General features: G+C 32.4%; 1 protein-coding gene across 1 annotated transcript in view; it reads right to left on the bottom strand.

Annotated features, from left to right (window-relative positions):
* Positions 1-4,856: 4,856 nt before the first annotated feature.
* The window catches only part of LOC106871171 (ATP-binding cassette sub-family D member 2), a 44,288-nt gene continuing 42,885 nt past the window's right edge, over positions 4,857-6,259 (bottom strand). Inside the window, exon 12 of the mRNA XM_014917501.2 lies at positions 4,857-5,748. The gene's annotated coding sequence lies outside the window, so the exon portion shown is untranslated. The remainder of the gene's footprint in view (positions 5,749-6,259) is intronic.

The following is a 6,259-nucleotide window of genomic DNA, read 5'->3' as shown; positions in this document are numbered from 1 at the left end:
ATACTGGATGATAGTTGTGGTGAGGTTGTGAGAGGAGTAGTTGTTATCACTAGGCACATGGTTAAATTATCCATTGCTTTGTGCCTCTTCTCTAACTACTACCACAACAGACCGCTTGTTTTGTAACTGTAGTTGTGTAGTTCTTGTTCCAGTGAAAATCCTGTGCCATCCCGCTAAAACTAAACTTACCACCTATAAAAGTATTAAGAAATATTCAACATACTGGTGTTGATGTATTGTCAGTTGAAATTACACTTGTAAGGTAGAAGAAGTTGACCATGTAAGATGTTTAGTCTTTGCTCTAATCAAATTATTATCAGCACAGGTTTATAACATGGATTTATTTTGAAACAACAATTCAATTCACAGTTAGAATGTTGCATGTAAATCACAGCTAAGTTTTTGTAAATCTTTTTTAGTTTTACTCTCAGCAAGCCAAGTAAATGGCCTGACTTGCATTCTCTCTTTATATGTGTGTGTGTGTGGCTTAATCAGAAGAAGCACTCATGAATTTTTTTCAGAGCCTCTGACCCTGGTAGGTAGAAGGAAGAAAGGTATCCTCAAACTGGAGACCTACATCAAATGCTTACAACAAAGAGTACTCCACTAGAGACCTCTACGGGCCAGGTGTTGATGTTAAATTAGTTGACAGATTATTTACTTCATTTATGCTGTTAGGAAAATTATGAACATCACTTTTCAATTTCCTGTGTATGTAGATCAAAAATTCCTTTTACGCAGATCTGAAGGCATGATATACTTGTATAATCTACAAAGATGATTTGTTTTAATTATTATATTACACAAATTAAAGGTTTAAATACAAATGGAGATGTAGTTCTTACTTTTAGTCCTGTCTTTGCTTTGAAGAATTCTACTAGATGTTACTGTTTCATTGCTGTGATAACTGCACCATTGATGTTGTGCAACAAGCTGCTATATGCATAAAATACCTTGTAATATGAATTTAGTGCACATTGCTACCTGAAGTCATTTGAAGAAGTGGCTAGTCACATGTCCTGTTCCCCAAACTCCAGTCATAATGTTCACCCTGATTTAAGGTTCCTTGATATTTTTTACTTTATATATTTTCAACAATAGCAACAACAACAACAACAAAGGAAATTTTAAAAACTACCTTAATTCCATGATAAAACATTATTCTGAAGTTTATGGATTTTGATAACAACGATGACGATGACAATGACAATAATTTATTGGTTACATGTTTATATTAAGCAATGACTGTATAAGTTGTTGCTTACTAATCCTTAATCATACTGTATTGCTGTATACCAATAAATTTAAATCCCTTCAACACAAACCTTATATTGCAATAGAAACTCAGTGTCCTTTTACTTGAGACAAATATTCTTATTTGATATTAACATTCCTGATGATAACGATGATATATTATCACATTCCTCCTCTCTTTGGCACTATATTCCCACTGTTCACTAATTTCTACCTTGTAATCTGATTTTCAGTTCTATTAATCGTTGTGTTTTTCTTCAATCAAGGGTTCACTGCCCTGCTCTTGCTAACAGATGAACAAAACTTTGTCTCAAGCCCTATCATGTTGATTGTATCCTTGTCTCTGATGTTTCTGTTTTTTAATCATCTTCATCTTCTGCCTTGTACTTTTTGACACTCTTCAACATCACACTACACACATTACTACAATATAACATCTTTCTACACTACACAAAAATCTCTACAATCTCCATACATGCTATCATTCTAAACATATACTATGTAGGACTACACACATCCTACCACACCACACTACACTACGCTATAAACATATAAAATTCTTGTGATACAATTTGTTGACCCTTTCTTCATCCTCAGCCATTCACTTCTTCCCTACACCAATGTCAACTATATGTATTACATTAGCCGACATTTTCCCAACATCCCTCCTTAAGATAGATATATTTATTGCCTCATTTTGGTTTATTCTCACATGTAAAAGGAAGCAAGATTAAAGGTCTCATAAATATCATGTATGATTTGCAGGGCTATGACTATATTCCTATTTTTTCAATATCACTTACTGTCCAGGTGTGTACACCATACCATTTTACTGGTTCTTGTTAGCTAGTTGTGGCAGTACCATCTCTCTAAAGAATTCTCTGAGAGCTATACAGCTGAAATGTCTTTACTAACACCAGCCACAATCGTGGTAGTTATCACATAAGCAGTATCATGGTCTGTTGAGATGGTTTATGCTTCTCAGTTGCAAGGTTTTCATATCCTAGTTGTTCAAACTGTTTTTAACTCAAGAGACCTTACTACAATGACAGGAACACTTGAAGAGGGATTAATAGATATTTATTGCTAGGAATTTGTTTCATGCAAATCAAAAGACTTGATAATTTCATGATGTAACACAGCATCAATAATAATAATGATATATCATAACAATATGTGCTGTGCGCATTTGATACAAAGTTTTTCTCAAGTCTGTAATTCAGTCCTCCTGTAGCTGAATATACAACAGTCTAATACATAACCTAAGTTCACAACAAAACATGTCTGGTCTCCACAGTATTGGAGTCAGTTTGTTTCTTAAAATGTTCAAAATATCATTGATTAGTTCAAGAAAGAACACTGTTATTATTAATTTTTAAGGCTTTGGTTTTGTTTAACTGCCATCTCTTTCTCTCTCTCTCTTATAAAACTCAGTGGTATGTTAATAATTTCCTGTAAAGTAGTAAGATTATTTGGTGGTCATTAGCAAAATAATGGACTGATACAAACTACAAAATATTTTCTTTTAATAATGTCAATTTTGTAGATTGGCAGGACTGTAAAATGCCTATGCTATTTAACTATAGCCCTTTACATTCTGAGTTCCACTCCTGTCCAGGGGTTGATAAAATAAAGTACCAGTTAAATATCAGATTGACTAAACATTTCTATATAATATCATAGATGTGAATGGATGTAAAACATAGATGTAATAACTATGACTTCTTTTAATTTTGGACCCAACTGATTCTAAATAATGAAAAACTTTTGTCTGTTGTTAACTGGCAAATTATTGACCAACAGATTAAAATCTTGACAAGAACTACAATCTGTTATTATGTTTGTTAATGAGACCTAATTGTTGTGGTTATAGGCCATAGGGATCAATTTAGTGAAGAAGAAAGAGTTGATAAGTTCCAGTAAAAATGTCCACAGTTTAAATGCTGTGTTTTGGCTTTTTATTTCATTTAGGAACTTGTTTTTTATTGGACCAATAGAGAGATAACTTTCAGCCATTATTCTGATGTTGTGTAAGTCTTTTACAGGGCAGCTTTCCATATATGTCAGACTATATTTTCTAGTGGGCAAACTGTCCAATCATCTAGGTTTTTTTCTGCCTTGCACTCTGCTTGCTTAATAAACTTTATCTGACATTTCATTGTAACAAATACATCTCTTTCACACATTCCCATCTGCAGTTAAACATTCCAATACCATAAAGCTGGTTCTCATCAAAGTCTTTTTTTGTTGTTTTTTTTATACACCAAAAACACAATAGACTGTGTAAGACACTAGGTATAGAACCTACTTTCACAGTTTCCACTGTATATGTACATATATATAATATATATCTCCCCCATGTCTCTTTGCTCACTCCACCTGTGTTTGCCTAAACCTTTCCCCACTAATGACACAACCCCAGCTCAGCTGCTTTTCCCCTAGTTCACCAACACAGTTGCCTCAAATCTATATTACAGCATGTCTATTTTTTCAAACTAAGGTTCCCCCCCACCCACTTGCTGTATTATGTTGGACTTGCTTGGCAATTCATTGAAAACATGAAACAAATCTTGAATAACAATTTTTTTTTTGTTTTGCTATGAAAATGTCTCTTGGGGGGGAGGGGAATATAAAAGAATTTTTCAATAAAACTGGTTTATAAACACTTGAGACTTGTTTATTTGTATGTGACTAAATGTATTTTTGTCTTTTGAATATATTTATCACTTGATCTCACACACACAATCTCTCAATTGTATAAAATAGATGAATTGTTGAAAATAATATTCTTACTTAAAACAGTTCAAAAGGTGAGTGGAACCCATTTTATTGCGGTCTGTCTTTGTTCTTTCCTATTCACTGAAGCTACTGGATTGATAAGATGTCCAGTAATCAGTCTATGACTTCTGTTGGCCAAGTCCACCTGATTGTAAATAGGTACCATGATTATGTACTGTTTAAGGATTGAGAACATTATATAATTAAGTTTTTTCGTTAGCTCTCTTTTGGACATGTTATAGAAATTGCCAGTGCAGGACTTGCTTCGGTATTTCTTTTCTCATCATAAAACAGATGTTATGAGTGGGTTTTCTCCCATCCATCTTGATTTTCAATCTAAATTCACTAATCACTAACAGGGAACACATTTCTTCTCACTTATATATTTACTGATCATGTAAATGTTTATTGGCAGAATCGTTAGCACACTGGGTGAAATGCTTAACAGTATTTCGTCTGCCGTTACGTTCTGAGTTCAAATTCTACTGAGGTCGACTTTGCCTTTCATCCTTTTATGGGTCAATTTAAATAAGTACCAGTTATGCACTGGGGTCGATGTAATCAACTTAATCCCTTCATCTGTCCTTGTTTGTCCTCTCTATGTTTAGCCCCCTGTGGGCAATAAAGAAATAAATATTTCAGAGAATCAGGCTTTCCTATGCTATAATGGCAAAGCTATGCAGCTCCAGTTTAGTATATTGCACCTGGGTCGAGCATCTTATCACCCTAGTAAATGTTTTCAATCAATGCTGATATTATGACAAAGCAATAGGAATGTCATTTATTAACAAATATAAGACACAAGATGACACAGAAAAGCCAAATTAACTGAAGCTAAATTGTTTATTTAAAATGTGAGAAAAAAAAAAACAAACAAACAAACTGAACACACAACAGTGTGATGTTTGGCAGAAATCAACCATGTTAATCCATGATTGCAATTTGATATGAAATACTGTAAAAATAAAATATAAAATCATATTAACAATATTAAGGCTCCATTCTTTGTTTGCAGTTGAAGATGATGTTCAGGGTTTGATTGAGATATTTCACAGTTTCTCCACAAAACACCTGTTGCTACCTGTGATTTTCTTGTTTATTGTAACTCTGGAAATGTTCCATATATAACTGTTCGAATAAGTTACTAAAATACTTTTAGACTTAACCTTAATCACATTTTTAAGAAAGTATTTAATATTGGATCAATTACTGAATTTGGTTGATAGTCCTGAGTTCATATCTTAGGTTGTATTAAAAGGTTTATCTGAAGTAGAAGAGAGTGATGGGCCAGAGAACAGTCAGAAAGTAAGTGCTCAATAGAATTGAAATCCTTTCTGTCAGATAGGGATTAGTAAAGTAAAGTCCCACTGACTCCCTACCAAACTGAGAGACAAATTATGTGTCAGAATATGTGAAAAGTTGTATTTAAAAATAGATGAAGTAAACTTACTGAAACATGATCACAACTTGAGATCAAGTGAAAGTTTGCTTTATGAGAGATAAAAATGCAGAGTTTTAACATTAAAATTCTGCTGGTAATTTCAGGTTTTGATTCAACAATGTCAAACGAAGTTAAATGTTTAAATTTAGTTAATAGAAAATACAACATGTTTCTCTTCTTAATAATGAAATAATGTCCCCCATGTTAGAAGTTCTTTCTTGGTCAGTAACACCTATTTGGGTCAGCGCAACATTTATTCAGGAAATGTGAAATACCTAAAAATAAAAAAAATTAAAAAAAGAGAGAGAGAAAAGAAAAAGAAAAAGAAATGAACATTTAAAATTCAGTGAAACAAAATAAACTGGTTATGTTATGTATGTGTAAAAAAATGTCATGCTATGCATAATCTTATCTGTTTATCACTTCTAAACTACTTTTATATTACTGTCCTGGCGATTAGGCATAAATGCTACACAGTTTCCATTTATTGTTACTGAAAATTGTGTTAGACTTTTTACTTGTCTGGTAGAAGACAACAAGAAGTAATGTCTGTGTCCTTGAAATATGAGAGAACCACAGTAAGACATCAACAGGTATTATTTTAAAATAAATAATATATATATACATATGCGTATATGTACACACACACACATATATATATATATATATATAATAATATTAGGGATAAAAATCCAAAATTACAGGTAAAATCTCAATTAAAATCAATTTATTAAAAATTGGTTCTTTTCTCTCAAACTATATATATATATATATATATATATATAT

Source organism: Octopus bimaculoides, chromosome 4, assembly GCF_001194135.2.
Source record: "Octopus bimaculoides isolate UCB-OBI-ISO-001 chromosome 4, ASM119413v2, whole genome shotgun sequence".
In the NCBI taxonomy this organism is placed as follows: domain Eukaryota; kingdom Metazoa; phylum Mollusca; class Cephalopoda; order Octopoda; family Octopodidae; genus Octopus; species Octopus bimaculoides.
The sequence above is the reverse complement of the archived record's forward strand: the minus strand, read 5'-3'. Positions and strand labels throughout refer to the sequence as shown.